The sequence below is a fragment of the Ictidomys tridecemlineatus genome, chromosome 15 (assembly GCF_052094955.1).
Source record: "Ictidomys tridecemlineatus isolate mIctTri1 chromosome 15, mIctTri1.hap1, whole genome shotgun sequence".
Taxonomy (NCBI): Eukaryota; Metazoa; Chordata; class Mammalia; order Rodentia; family Sciuridae; genus Ictidomys; species Ictidomys tridecemlineatus.
The window spans coordinates 51,934,365-51,949,744 of NC_135491.1; positions in this window are offsets into that span (position 1 = coordinate 51,934,365).

The following is a 15,380-nucleotide window of genomic DNA, read 5'->3' on the forward strand; positions in this document are numbered from 1 at the left end:
GTGTGAGCCAGAGGGACAAATGAGGGCCTGGGCACCAACGACACCCTCCAACCATAGACTCAGCAACCTTGTCCAATAGGATGGCTCCATCTCCAGGGGTTATCTGACAGGTGGGGAGAGGCTGACAGGTGTGCAGGAGCAGGTGTGCACAGTGGAGGAGGCCCAGGCCTGGTTACTGAGTGTGGGTGTTGAGAGGCGGGGATAGCAATGAAATTCATGCATGGAAAATATCTGCGGTGTCACAAGCTATTTTACCAGCACGGTGGGTGGTCCTCTCATCCACGGGGCAACTGGGAAGTTTTGCCTGTTGCTGAGGTTCTAACAGCTAGTAAGTAACCCATTTCAACTCAGGTCTGTTGCTCTTCCCAATCATTGTTGTGCTCTCTTCTGAACACTGTTCCCTTGCGGCTCTGAGTGATCACTCCCTTGTGGATTGTAATCCAGCCAGAAGCCAAAAACAAGTGGCTGCATGGATGTGTGTGTGTGCTTGTTATGATCCCTGGCTGAAGCCACCAGCAGCCAGTATGGAAGAGAACTTGAGGGGTTCTTCTGCAGAACCCAATGACAGGCCAGGTCCCCTAGGACACCTGACAGAATATCCATGCCTAAATGCTTACCATCAACAGCGGCCCACGAGGGCCTCGTCCACCAGGTCCCACTTTGGGAATGGAAGATCATCCTCCAACTGCTGACAAGTTGTTGTCAGCTGTCAGTCCCTTCAGGAATCCCCTCAGTGACGGTCCTCCTTCTGGGGCAGCCCATACCCAGTGACCCACAAGGTGTGAAGACCTGGCCCTCTTGGCTGAGCTGGGGAAACTTAGTCATCCCACCTTCAGAACTCCCCATGAGGTCCGCTGGGGTCCCTCTGCTCCATTCTGCTTCCCTTTCTCTCCTGTCCTTGGAGTTGACCCCAAGAGTAGTGCCTAGTAAATATCCACTATGCCCATCTCCATTACTGGGTTGGCTTTGGCAGTCAACTGTACAATCTCAGCTAAACATCCCCTGCGTGGCTCGTCTTGGGCTTCCACTATCTGAATGAAGGGTCTGGCTCCTGAGTTGCATTCATTCATTCAAATAGTCTTTAATAAACACTTATCAACCCCCTACCACGGGTCAACAAGTGCTAAAGCACTTTACTAGAAATAGTCACAAGGGTCTGTCTGAGCCCTGAAGCTACTTGTAGCTAAAAGAGAAGAAAGTTACGGGACACACAATCCCATAGGGAGTAATGATGTTAGGAAAGGCTTTTCAGAGAACTGCAGGGCACTTGGAGTGAGACCATGGGTGTCCCCTCCTGGTTTAGGGTAGCCGTGGGTGGGCACCCCAGGGGAGAGGGATGGGAGCAGTTCAGTGAGGAAGGGAAGTGGAAAGGAGGCTGGTGCAGATTTCACAATGCCTCACCTTGGATCCCGAGCAATAGGCTCAGCCAATCGTGGATTGAACCTCTGAAACTATGAACCCAAATTAAGTTTGCCTCATTTAAGTTGTTCTTGTCAGGCATTTTGGTCACAGTGACTGAAATCTGACTAATACAGTGGGAAGAAAAGAGAAAGGAAGGTGTCAAGACAAAATATGTTCTTCAAGGGAATGCCCCCAATGACCTAATTCCTCTTAGTAGTCTCCATACCTCCCTCACAGTTAGTGCAATTAGTAGCCCATTAAGTATGAATCCATCCATGGATTAATTAATTCACTGATGAGATCACAGCCTTCAGGATCCAATCACTCACAAAAAGCCCCACCTCTGAGCACTGTTGGCAACAGAGACCAAGCCTTCAACACGCAAGCTTTGGGGGCACATTTAAAATCCAAACCATAACAGGTGGCATGCTGACCTTGAAATCCATGCAGGCACTGTGGTCAAATAGTTTTGAATTCAGATCCATTCTCCTCTTCTTACCCTCTGTCCCTATGGACCTGATACTGAACTCTGCCAGCTTCAGAGTACCTACTGACTGCATGCTGAATAGAGATATAGGGTAGAGATATACTGAATCTCTACCCTATGATGAAATGAGCACCTCAAAGCCAACGGGCCAATTAAATGAAGTAGAAGAAGGGACAGTCTGTGGCTTTCAACACATGTGGCATTCAACTAGCATCCATTTCTGTCTCCTTTCCTTTCTTCTCCACCATTAAAGTCTCTGGAGACTCAGCTCCTTAAATGCCAAGGGAACACCTGAGAATGTCCATGTCAGCTTGAATGGGATGTAGTAGTCCTGGTTTGGAGGGTAGCTCCATTGGGGGCCTGTTAAATGCCTACTTCTCTCCCCACTTGAATTCTGATTGGTTTCTGGGGTATTCTTGATTCTCAGAGTTTGTCTGTATGTTTCCTTATTCTGTGGTGCATATTGAGCAATTTCCTCAGGATGATCTTCCAATTTACTGATGATCCTGCTAGCTATACCCAGTCTACAGTGTGGTCCAGGCATGGTGCCTCCTGTGGCTTTTAAGTGGGTTTGGTATGTGTTCCCACTGATTGTGGAAGGCATCATTGGCCTTTCCTTGAAGTACAAAGACTATATAGGAGTCATACTCAAGTTCAATTTAAGATGGGAAAAATATCCATCTGGTTAGGTGCTTTAGAAAAATCTTATTGTGATTATTTATAAAAATAGGCCAGAGCTGTTTGGGGGAGCCAGGGACTCTACTGATATACCTGATGGGGACTGCACTAATGACTAAACACATTGAATCCTCCTGTCTGGATATCTATGTCGATTGCAACTATACCTGAAATACACACGTCTGAGTTCAACCCAAGTGGAGTGTTTTGAGCATGAGGCCTTTGGCCCCATGGTAGGAGAGAAGGGCCTTGACAGAATGACTTGCCTTTCCTGAGCCTCAGTTTCCTCATCCGCAGAATGAGGAAACATCAGAACACCCAGCTCCCGGTGTGACCTTGATCTGACCTATACCTGACTTTTCATTCACTGCTGCTTCATTTCTGGGGTCATACAATCAGGCCTTCTTCTACCTTCATCCCTCAAAGCTCACTTATGCCACGACCTTTGTCTTCCTCTTCCCTCTGCCTGGAGCGCACTTTGCTGCATCCTACCGGAGCTAAATGCTCTTCCTCAGTCAGTTCTTAGGGAAAGCAGGCTGAACCCTGTTTCCTGTTCATTCTCCCACTCCTTGTCTTTTAATTGACGTGTTTAATACATTTTCACTTAGAGAAATCCCTCTTCGGGGAGGCCCGGCTTCTGTTATTTTGTTTTCTATATTATGTCTTACAGGGTTTTTGTTGGCTTCGTTTCCTGCATAATTATCTTCTTTCCTAGTCACTTGATTTTTATAGTGAAACATTTAATTCCCATCTCTTTCATTTTGGGTATATCCTACAGCTATTTCTTGGTGGTTCCCAGAGTGTCCCGTTTAATATGGTAACTGGATACCGCTCTGGTGTGAGTCTGCAGCAGCCTAACTTCAGTAACATAAAATAGGCTGCTCCTGTGGAGCTCCAGCCCCCTCCCCTCAGCTGCTGATGTCACAAAGTTACATGCGTATGAATAACTGGGGAGGCATAATTGGGATTTTTGGTTACATAAGTCTCTTAGATCTTGTAGAAAACAAAAGCAGCGTTAGATTTTTAAATTGTCATGAATTTGCCTTTACCAGAGATCTTTCTGTCTTGAGCCAGCTGAGTTCCTGTCTAATGTCCTTCAGTTCAACCTGAAGGACTCCCCTCATGCAGGTCATGACTACTGGTAACCAGCTCCCTCGACTCTTATTTATCTTATGCTATGGTTGGAATGTGCATCCCTCCAAAACTCCTGCTGGAACTTCAACCCCACTGCGACACTCATTGAGAGGGAGGGCCTTCAGGAGGTGACTGGGACACAAGGCCCCAAATTCATGGATGCAATGCATGTCTTTGGATTAGAGGGCTTGTCTAGCACCCACAAGGCCCTCTTTGGATTCCTAGCGCCACACACACAAAAGTACACTGATTAAACCAGGAACAGTGGCTACTCATTCGAGGCCAGCCTAGCAACTTAGGGAGACCCTGTCTCAAAATAATTGCTGCAGTCTGTCTGGGCACAAAATAACCCAGCCGCCACAAAGCCTTGTAGGTTCAAACAGCAATTCTTTATTCCCCAACTCTCACCGGCACTGCACACACACTACTCAGGAACACACTCCTTCCACCGGGCTCCACACCCAATCTCCCCAAACCCCGCGAGAACTCCTTGGGAACTCCAAAGTAGCGGGCACCCCAGGCAGATTCCTGGAGCTGCCCTATTCCCCCCCCCACCCCAGCAGGGTCCATATACAACTCAATCAATCCAGCATCACAGCAATTATATACAGCTTAACTCAAATCATCATCTCAATGGTTCGCTGGCATCACCTTTCAACCATTCCCTCTGGCAATATGCCAGGTGTCATTCTGACTCGCTGTGGCTCTCAACATCAGAGACCCTGTCTCAAAATAATAAGGGCTGGATTGTAGCTCAGTGGTGGAGTCCTTGACTAGCATGCACAAGGCCCTGGGTTTAATGACTGATATCTATCAATAAAGAAATAAATCGGTTTGAGACAGTTCAATCTTTTTACTCTTATACCATGGGAGAGCACAGTAACAAGGTACCACCTTAGGAGGAGAATGCCAACTTGGCCTTGGACTTACCATCCTCAAAACTGAGAAATGGATTTCTGTTGTTAGTATTCCAGAGCCTAAAATGTTTTGTTACAGCAGCGTGAAGGGACCAACACATCTGGATGCCTCCATTTCTCCCTCCTGTGGGAAGGACAGCTGTGCTGGCCCCAGGATGCTTGGCTGACAGATTTTTGTCCTTCTTCACTCAGAATATATCAACTCACTGCCTTCTGGGTTCCAGGGTTCCTGATGGGATCGCTGTCAAGGACCTGAAGGGAAACAATGATGAACGCTCCCCCGCTCTCATCCCCGGAGGAGTTCATAACGTGCCCTGTGAGGTCACAGGGGGCAGACATTGTGTTAGTGTCACCCCGTGAGTGAAGAGCTCCGTCCTCTTCACACCTTCCTCCTGACTGAAGGAAAAAGGAGTGTAAGGGTCCACCGAAAGAAACCACACAAGAGACTGGCTTCATGCAATTGGCAGGAGGGAGTTTATTGGACCAGCATGCTGGGGCTCAAGGCTCACTCAGGAAGGGAGAGCAGCCCAGAGCCCAGAGCAGAGGTCAAGCAGAGCTTAAGTACACTTTTTGGGGAGGGCGGGGGGCTTTGCATACATCAGAACAAATCATCATGAGGCGCGGGAAAATTGAACAACAACTCTGAAACATGATTAGTACATTCATTGGCGGGAACAGGCTGGATGGGGGTGATTGGTCACTCCTAAGCGGGGTACACATTCAAACTGAATGGTTTTAGGGCCTCAAGGACTACGTGACATACTACACAGAGTCCCAGGTTATTAGACAACCAGTGGAAACAGTGGAAATATTTACTGGGCAGTTGGGGTATTGTCCTAACAGCTACAGGGATTACAGGTTTGGGGGGTAGCAGAGGAATTTTAACAATACCTAGTCTTTCACTTTTTAACTCAAGCCTTGCAGTTTAGAAACTTTACAATGCCCGGTCTTTTGTACTTTAACTCAGGCTTTGCGGCTTAGAATCAGCTTAGAAATTTTACCTTTACAGGAGTATCTTGATGTAGATACGATGAGGCCTTTTAAAGCCAAAAACTATCACTTATTTTTAATCTTTTCAAAATGGAAAAACCACTGGCGCATCCGACAGATTTTAATTTTCAAATTAGAAAATATCAGCCTCTATAACCCATGGAAGCAAAAAAGCTTCTTGAGTCCTTTCTTATTCAGAAAGTGGGGAAGGCTCTGGAGGCCAAGGGTAAGACAAGCACTGTGAGATACGTGTGGCCGTGCCCGGGCCATTTCTTGCTCTGACCTTGCACGGAGCCAGGGTGAGGGGACTCCACAGGCCAGCCACAGCAGGCCCTGGCTGGGGCTGGGTTTTCGTCCCAGCACGGGAAGCCCTTGGTTTTTGACCTGTGAGATTCACAGCTTGTTTGGTGGTTTTGGTCTTGTGACTGGTTTTTTGATTTAGGGGTTTATGTAATTTTGTTTTTTTGATTTTTAGTCTTTACTATTTTGGTTCTTTTTACTTTAATTTTTTTCTAGCATTTTCTTTTTTTCTTTTTTTAAAGAGAGAGTGAGAGAGAGAAATTTTTAGTGTTTATTTTTTAGTTTCCGGCGGACACAACATCTTTGTTTGTATGTGGTGCTGAGGATCGAACCCGGGCCTCACGCATGCCAGTCGAGCACACTACCGCTTGAGCCACATCCCCAGCCCTAGCTTTTTCTTTTGAAAAAAAAAAAAATAGCTAGCCTCCCCCAGTGTTGCTGCTCAGGATGTGAGAGTAGCCAGAGCCGTGTGGTTATGAGCATGTGGCAGGGCCTGTCGACCAGCTCCACCTTGGGAGATGTCCTTGCTTGCCATCATAGGGTTCTGAGGGACATTGGGCAGGGCAAATTGCCCCAGTGAAACTGCCCAACATATCCTTGTGGGGAAGAGGTGGAGGAAAATGTGGTCTCAATTCTATCCAAACTGGATATCATGGAGACTGGGAAACACCCAAATGTGATCGAACTTTTGAAATTTTTGAAAGTATTACCAGCATCTACGTCATCATGGAGCACACAGTGGGGGACACCTAGGGTACCACATCCTGGAGGCTATCGGCATGGAGGAGGAGGAGGAGGAGGAGGCAGCTGTGTGCTACCTGGGGCGGGGGGCAGGCTCACAGCTGGGCGGGAAGCTGGAAATGTTCTGCAGCACTCTCCAGTACAGTGCCTCAGAAACGTACCGGCAGAAAGCCTATGATGGCCCTGCAGTGGATGACTGGAACCTGGGTGTCACCTGTATTCATGGTCCCAGTGAAACTGGCCCAACATATACTTGTGGAGGCAGAGGTGGCTGTAAAAGTCCCATTTAAGGAGACCACCATTGCACAGCTGAGGGGGCAGATCCTGTGCACAAGGTATGGTATCCTTTGTCACCTTTCAGCCAAAGTGTGAAAACTCATCAGTGACTTACTGACCATGAGCCCCACAAATTGTGGGGTACTAGTAACTGAGCCAGTGAGGAATGTTCACCAACTAACTATAGCAACCCTAACCGCCCCGACCCCATGACAATGGCAATTATGTTTGACATGGGCTACAACCCATACCACACGTGGATGTCTCTCCATGAAGCCACGTGGACGTATCTGATGCTCCAGTACAAGATGGCTGGGGCAGCACAATTCAAGTTCAGCCTGCACCTTTGGAGGGTGGGCCTTGCTCAGTGCCCACAGATCCTTCCACCTTCATTCTCTGCCAGTGAGCCTGTCCTTCTTCCCTTCCCCTTCTTGTCCTCTGAGCATCATCTGGCCGAGGAGGACAAGCAGTCAGGACAGGAAGGCAGCAGAAGAGCCAGTATGCCTGGCATTCCTGTCTGCAGCCTGCATGCAAAGACCCCACTCCCAGCATAGCCTCAGCATGTCCCTGTGGGCCCTGCACACAGCTCAGTAGCAGGGATGCAGAGAGCAGTGCATGCTCCCAGGACACCTCAGAAGAACAAACTCCCTCTTCCCTTAGCCACCCCATGGCGGGCCACAACCTTTACCCATAAAAACAGCAAGGGTCCAGGGGAACAGGGGGTGCTGTGGCCCCTCCTCATTCTGCTGAGACATTCACAACAGCATAAGGAATTCCTGTGAAGCAGACGGTGTTGGGAATCTCTGCTTCCTTCTCCGCTTCTTTCCTCCCCTGTACTTTGGACATCTTACCTGTTGTTTTTCCACTGACCCATAAAAATCATACTTATTTCCTGGGTACAATGATAGGTGTGGGTTAGTTGAAAATGACTTATGTTGGGGTGCGTTCCTTCTATATCATATTTGCTTTTTGAGTTTTTATTATGAAGAATTGTTGAATTTTATCAAATGCTCTTTTCTGTGTGTGTTGAGATGATCATATGATTTTTTGTCCTTTATTCTCATTATGATTTAGATATGAGGTATCCCCCAAAAACTCATGTGTGAGAAAATCCAAGAATTTTCAGAGATGACATGGTCAGATTATGAGAGGCATCACCCGATCGGTGGATTAACCCATCGATAGGGATGAACTGGGTGGTAACTGTAGGCAGGTAGGTTGTGTCTGGAGGAAGTAGGTTATTGGGGGCACACCTTTGGGGTTTGTTTTGTCTCTGGTGAGCAGAGCTCTCCCTCTCTCTTCTTCCTGGTGGTTTTGTTCTAAGCTCTTCCCTCTGCCGTACTCTTCCACCATTATGTTTTGCTCAGCTTGGGCCCAGAGCTATGGAGTTGGCCAACTATGGACTGAACCTCTAAAACTGTGAGCCAAAATGAACTTTCCCTCCTCTACACCGTTCTTGTCAGGTCTTTTAATCACAAAGCTGACTAAAACAATTCTGGTGATATAGTGCCTCATATTTATCGATTTGAATATGTAGAACTCACTTTGCAATCCTGGATAAATCTGACGTGGTCATGGTGAATAATCTGGTTAATGTTCTATTGGCTTCAGATTGCTAGTGTTTTACTGAGGAGCTTTGCATCTATGTTCATCAGGGATACTGGCCTGAAGCTTTCTTTTTTGGATTGTGCTCTTCTCTGGTTTTTGTACTGGGTAACGCAGAGTGAAAAGATTCTAACAGCTGTGAAGAGGCTTCCATTTTATAGTTTCTATGAGGCCAAAAAGTAAATGAGATAATAGATACCACTTTAGAATACATGCATAATCCTCTCATTGTGTGAATGACATTTACAAATTATTTTCTAATAAAGTTGCCTCATTGCCCTTCCCCCAAATGACATCTTTTCATAATGTTGATGCTTCAGAATTAAGTGCACCTCATAAAGGGACTTTAAAGACCAGAAAGAAAATTCCTAGCACAGGGCAGTTTTTAAGAACAAAGGAAGGGATTTTGTCAGAGGATGGGCCCAGACGATGTTTTGAGGTGATTAGAGGCTCTGCCAAGACCTGGCTTTTCCTTTGAGTGTTCACAATATCCAAAATCTGACTCTGGAGATTCAGGTGACACAGGCCAGCCTTTGTGGCTCCAGGGTACAGCACTGAGCACTCTGGAGGTTCGCTGCATGTGATTATACCCAGGAGATGGCAGCATCTACCTAAAGATGCGCCAACCCACCGTGAACACCTCAGGACTGTATGGAATATGCTTACTGAACAGCAGGGGGCGCTAAGGCTCCACCACAGGGTGGAGAATCAGAGGATCCCCTTCTAGGAACATTTTCAAGTCTCTGTGCTTTTCTGCATTGGCAGGACTGGTCCACATATGCACATCACAGTGTCCCACACAAGATTTCCAAATCTAGACAAGGATACCGAGACACTGAATTTTAAGGCTCAGACAGAACTGGGCCCCCTTTTTTACATTTCAGCCATCACAGGAAATGTTCAACATTAAATGCATGTTTCAGAGGCAGATCACCCAGGGTACAAATGAGGCAGAAGTTGTACCCATTAGGAAACAACAACTAAATAATGAACTAGGACTAATTGCATGCTTGCTTCTATGTTCCCGGCACTGTGGCCATGAATGCATATCAAATGAGGTGACTCCTAGTGACAGCTATATAGATATGTAGTTTCTTGCCATCAGAGAAGTAACTGTGTTCTTTATCTCCTCCTTACACTTTAGCCCCTGATTTTCAGTGTCACTTCTTGTCATACAACTAACTGCATTTTCAATGAAAAAGAGATCTAATCCAAAGTTGTTTGATTCCAAACCTTCTGTTGTTTCTATGGACCCAGCTTCCCCTCTGACACTCGGACAACAAGAGAATATTCATTTCTTTGAAAGAAATTTAGTGTCACTTGTAATTGTTTTTCTTTTTCCTACTAGAACACCATTGAATTAAATAATTTATCCCAGTGCTGAATGGAAACTTCTAACCAAGCAAGTCCTAGTTAAATGGACTGTAATGTAGATTTCAGGAGCACTGCATTGGGTTTTGTTTTTGTTGTTTGTAGTCACAATAGTACTAAAATGCTCAATTATTATATAAATAAATTTTGGCTGAATAAAATTGTTGTGCTTTTTGCTTACACATTATCAAGGTGAGGTGAGATTGGAGTGAATGTTGGCTCAGGATTCCTTTTCATATAAGGCCTTTGCAGGCTGCAAGGCCATTATAAATCAGCAAAATGAAGCTGTTCAGTCAATCATGATGAGTTTCAATAAGGAATCAACATGAGAATTGATCACTCTAAGTATTAATCAAAGAACTAAGTTCTAAGTCATGGAGGTAGTGATTTTTCTCTACCTTGGTCAGACCCCTCCTGAAGGTACTAAATTTTCATCATCACATTTTGCAGAAGTGTTCTGGCAACCTGGAAAATTGTCAGAAGAAAGACTAGGTAGACAGTTACGACTCTGGGACAGACATCCCCAGGGCCCTCAGCCACTTCCTGTACTGTGGGCTAAAGAAGAGATAATGTAAGGAGAGCATCACACCTAGCATTTGAATATGCAGATACAGGCTTATGAATGCAAGTTAGACACAGAGGCAGAGTGTACCTCACTCAGGAGAAACACCAAGGTACCATCCCATAGTCAAATAAGTGTCCTGAGGAGAGGATAGACAGACATTTGATGAACTGACAACTTACATAAGCAGAAATTCTTTTCCATGTGACATGTGCTAACCTGGGAGCTGAGAACACCTGGGCTCTGTTCCTGCCTTCTGGAGGCTTGAGACTGTCAGGGACACAGGCATCACAGCCACGTGGTATGAGACACGTTATACATAAAGGTGAGAGAGCAGGCTGCCAAGGAGCCCAAAGATGGCCCGTAATCCCTCTCGGGAGAGTCAGAGAAGCATGCCCAGAGAAAGCTTGTCTAATTTGATACCTGGATGGAGTTAAAAAAAGAAAATTTCCTCAAACCAATTACATTTAGTAGATGTAAATAATAATAATAATAATAATAATTCAGGAAATGTGTAGGTCTCAGAACCAGAGCAGCTTCTGAGAACTCCCACCATCAACAGGATCCGAGAGCATTTACAGAGAGGTAGAGACAACCTAACTGGGAATAGCTTAATTGGTTTCAGAGTCTCCTGCAGTTCACTAAGCCTCAGCCACTATAATTAAACTCGATGGGTTTGGTCCGTTGAGACTATTGCAGGAGCCGAGTCCACATGGATGTCCTCCTACAAATTTTAATAATAGTGAATAGGAGTTGGTTGGATAAAGAGGGTAGGAGAACGGATTTTCCCATAGGAACAATCTACCTTCCTAAACACTGAGGGGGTAACTGTGATTTCCTATGCATTTGCGGCCTTTCCGAAACACCAAAGGGTCTTATTGTATCTGCAGTCTATCGTGTGGCTGCCCAGCAAACCACTCATGGTGTGGCTGGAAACCATGACCATGACTCAGGCTTGTGGCTTGGGCTGGGCTCAGCCAGGCGGTTCTCCTCCTGATTTTCTGGGAGCGCCAAAGGGACTGCTGCCATCCCTGAGCTCAGCCGAGGTGGGTGGTCCAGATGGCCTCGTGTTTCTGGAGTTGGTATTCCCTGAGACACCTTGGTTCTCCTCCACCCAGATCTCTCCTCCTTAGGAAAGGCGGGGCTTCTTTATCTAGTCTCAGGCGAGCACTTTAAGATGGCAAAGGAGGGTGTTTGAAGGGACCTGAGGGCCTGGGTGGTAGGACTCACGTAGTGTCACTTCATCACCCACATTCCACTGGCCCAGGCGAGTCTAAGCTAGCCAAGATTTGAACAATGAAGAAGTAGCTCCCTCTTTTAATCAACACAGTTGTGCAGGAGAGCCCATGAAAGACCAGAGAAGTGACATGTCAAGGGGAGTGTTTTGCTAAGGAGAGCAGAGGGGGCTGGGCACAACATGTCAGGGGAAATGGAGGTGTGTCTCCTCCGATCAGAGACACAGTTTTGTGTGTCAGAAAATCAGGGAAGAAATCACGGGAAAAGACACGGCAGGGGAGAACCTCCTACCTACCTATGTCCCACAGTGTGTTGGCTTGTCTACGAGGTGAGCAATAAATATTGATCTTAGGCAGATGAGCACAAGATCATGAAGGGGCTGGTATGATTAAGAGTCCAGGGAGAGAACATTTAATCGAGGGATTTAGAAAACAATTTTTTTCGTGACTCTGAATGTCATTTCCTAGGACCAGCATAAAGTAGCCTCCAGATCATTTGATTCCTGTGGATTTGGTAAAGAACCTTAATAATTGGTGCTTGTGGCCTCTCTTGGTCCTTTCGTCTCTGAGTCCTGCCTCCTGTGCTGGAGATGCAGCTTCAGTGGGAGTGAAGGAGAATCCTGTTTCCTTCAGAGGCTGCAAGGACTCCATTTGTGGACCTGGAAGTCAGTGACTCTGAGGATCCCTGGGACAGTGCTGGGACTTCGGCACACAAAGGCAGAAGCCAGCTAAGCCAACACTTGATCCGCTGGCAGCTGGATTTCCAGAGGGTTTTCTTTTCTTTCCCCTATTTATCTTTGGTCAGTAGGGAAAGGACATTTAATTGCTGAACAGCCAAAGAGAGGAAGAACTGAAACAGCAACCAACTTTTTGGCAAAACCAGGATGGAGGTCATTTCGATTGCCCCAGGTCACGTGATCGCCAAATGATCTAAGCCGCTGGGGATGGGTAGTGAACATTTCCTCCCAGTTTTGGATGCTCCGTGGGCAGGAACAAGGCATGATTTAAAATGAAAGTTGAAACTCCTTTGAGCAAATCCTTCTGTCACTTTGAGGTGAGCTGGCAACTACCCTGCCTTTATGTTCAGAAAGTCTTTTGAAAGTCAAGCAGGGACATGTTCAGGAAGCCACAGGGAGCACAGGAGTCTCTTCCTACTACCTAAGTACACCCCTTTGTCTCTTCAAGCCAGAGAAGCAACCGTAGAAACACCAATCGGGGATCCAGCAGCTCTTAAGCATTATTAGTTGGAATTCACTACCATCGGTCTCAATTCTGGCACAAACAACTCTTTTGTTTTGCTGTGGAGGAGTGGAGACTCTTCTAGGTGGCAGAGATAAGGGGTTGTTGGTTCGATTCATTGTGTGTTAGATGAGCTGAACTCTGTAACATGACATGCCCCCGAGCTTCAGGTTGCATATATTTTGCTAAGATAGGAAGGATTCCCCTCAGGGACAGGCAGGCCTGGGTCTAATTAGACTGGAGGGTGAATTCATCACTAAATCTTTCACTAACAAAGACAAATTACCTCATACCTTTTACAAGGCCCTAAAAAATTAGGTGAGCGAATCCAATGTCCAGCCAGCACATACACCCAGTCAGCAGATGGCCCCCTGCCACAGACTCCTCATTTGTGGGTTTGCATAGACAAAAATGAGAAGAGGCCACTGTTATCAGGCTCATGGTGGATGAGACCTGTCACATGCCATGATCTTTGATCCCCAGTGCAGTCATTGAGAGGGAGAGATTATTATTACCTGCATTTGCAAACAAGGAAACTGTGGTTTGGAAACATCAGAATCAGAGTTGAGAGCTCTCGTTTTACAGCCACAGAGCTTTTGGCTCCAATTCTATCTGCCCCAGTCACTTGCTGGGAGAGAGATTGCATAGGGTTTTAAATCTCTGAGATTCAGTCTCTTCATTTTCTAATAGGGATGACACAAGTGTCCCAGGCTTGTGACACCAAAGGAGAGCTCATTCACACACATACACATATGATCCATGGCACTTCGAAAGTGTTACTTTATCCAGTGGTTGTTCGGTGGGCTGGGGCAACTTGTGGTCAAACTCTGGTTCTGCTATCCACTGAAGGTCATAAAAATGAAGAACTGGTTTAGTCTCTCTGGGCCACTTTTTCTTATTTATAAAATGTGTTCAATCTCGAGAGCTGCTCCAATGGCTTGTTGTGACATTTAAAGCCGACCTCGACCTCGTTAGATAAGGCCAATGATAGACCCTGAAATAATGATCATAGTGATGATTCTCTTATCACGTGGGGACACAGTTTGTCAAGGTCACTGTCAAGGTCACATGGCACATGCAGTCCAGAGCTAGGGTTTGCTCCTACGACTTCCAACCTCAAGGTTTGAAGTTCTTCTGTTGTGGGACAGGCACAGATTAAAGGCAAGGATGGCAAAACAATGTGAAATCCCAAGAGATGGGATTTCTGTGACATTCAGAAAAGACTTGAGCAACATTTCAGAGACAATGGAAGTGCGGGAGGGCTGAGCTAATGCCTTCCTTATGACCAGGGTGGGACTGCTCAGGCTTTAATCGGGGAGTCCCACAAAGAGCATGTGTTGCAAGATCAGCATGGGGGTCCCAGTCTGTGCATGAACTGTGTTGGCCATGGGACTGGGCCGTGGAGGTGTTGGATCTGGGGTGGAGTGGCAGAGTTGACTTGCGGCTCAGGTTTGCTGGAGGCATACCTGCTGTGGTCACAGAACCCATAATGCTGCTTTCCACCCCCTGGAACCCCATAGCTTCCTCTTTTTTCCGGGAAGTGTTGGGGTTAGTCATTTATATCTATGGTAGGAAGTGCCTTCTCCATCATTCCGTTAACTCATTCTTTTCCCTAGCACTATAACTGGACCAAAATCAAATGGCAAGTGTATTAAGATTCCATTTCCTCACCTGTAAAACAGGTAATGAAGTATCTCCTTAGGATCTCAACTAAAACCATGGAGGATAACGTAGGTAAAGCACTTAGCTATTATTTATTAGTCTCCACCTTACTGCCTATTGATAAGTCCATCAGAGACACAGTATTAGGGTTATACAGCAATAAAGGGATTTGGTTTTGTGGTTATTGTCTGAACAACTGGATTTGAGGCCTGGTTCTATCACAGATGAGTCCTTTGATCTGGGGAATGTCATTTTTCTAAGTTTTTTTTTCTTGCCTAATTTTGGAAAAAAAATACCATTTTAAGATCATAGTTCAAGAAACATTCATCCTAAGAGATTGTCTTTAGGATAAAAAAGGTTCCTCCTGGAAAATTTGCATCTTTTGTTCTTCTCCTAGTACATTTCTTAAGGTCATAGCAATGACCCTGAGGACTTCTGCAGTCAAGAATCTTTTGGATTTGGATTATACCAAGGTTTCCCAATGCAATTTGACCACAGAATATTTTTTTAGTGTATTATAATTATACATAACAGTGGGGTTCATTTAGACACATTCGTAAGTACATACAACATAGTTTTCTCCATTTCAATTCCAGTATGAGCTCTTCCCTCCTCCCCACCCCCTCCTTGGATCCCCTTTCTCCACTCTGACAACAGGATCTTTTCCCTTCCATAACAGTGAATCATGTTCCCATGGGTTATTCTTTGAAACATACTGAGCAAGGTGATCTCCTAGAAGTCTTTTCAACTTTGACAGTTTTTCCTTCCTTTTCACATCACCT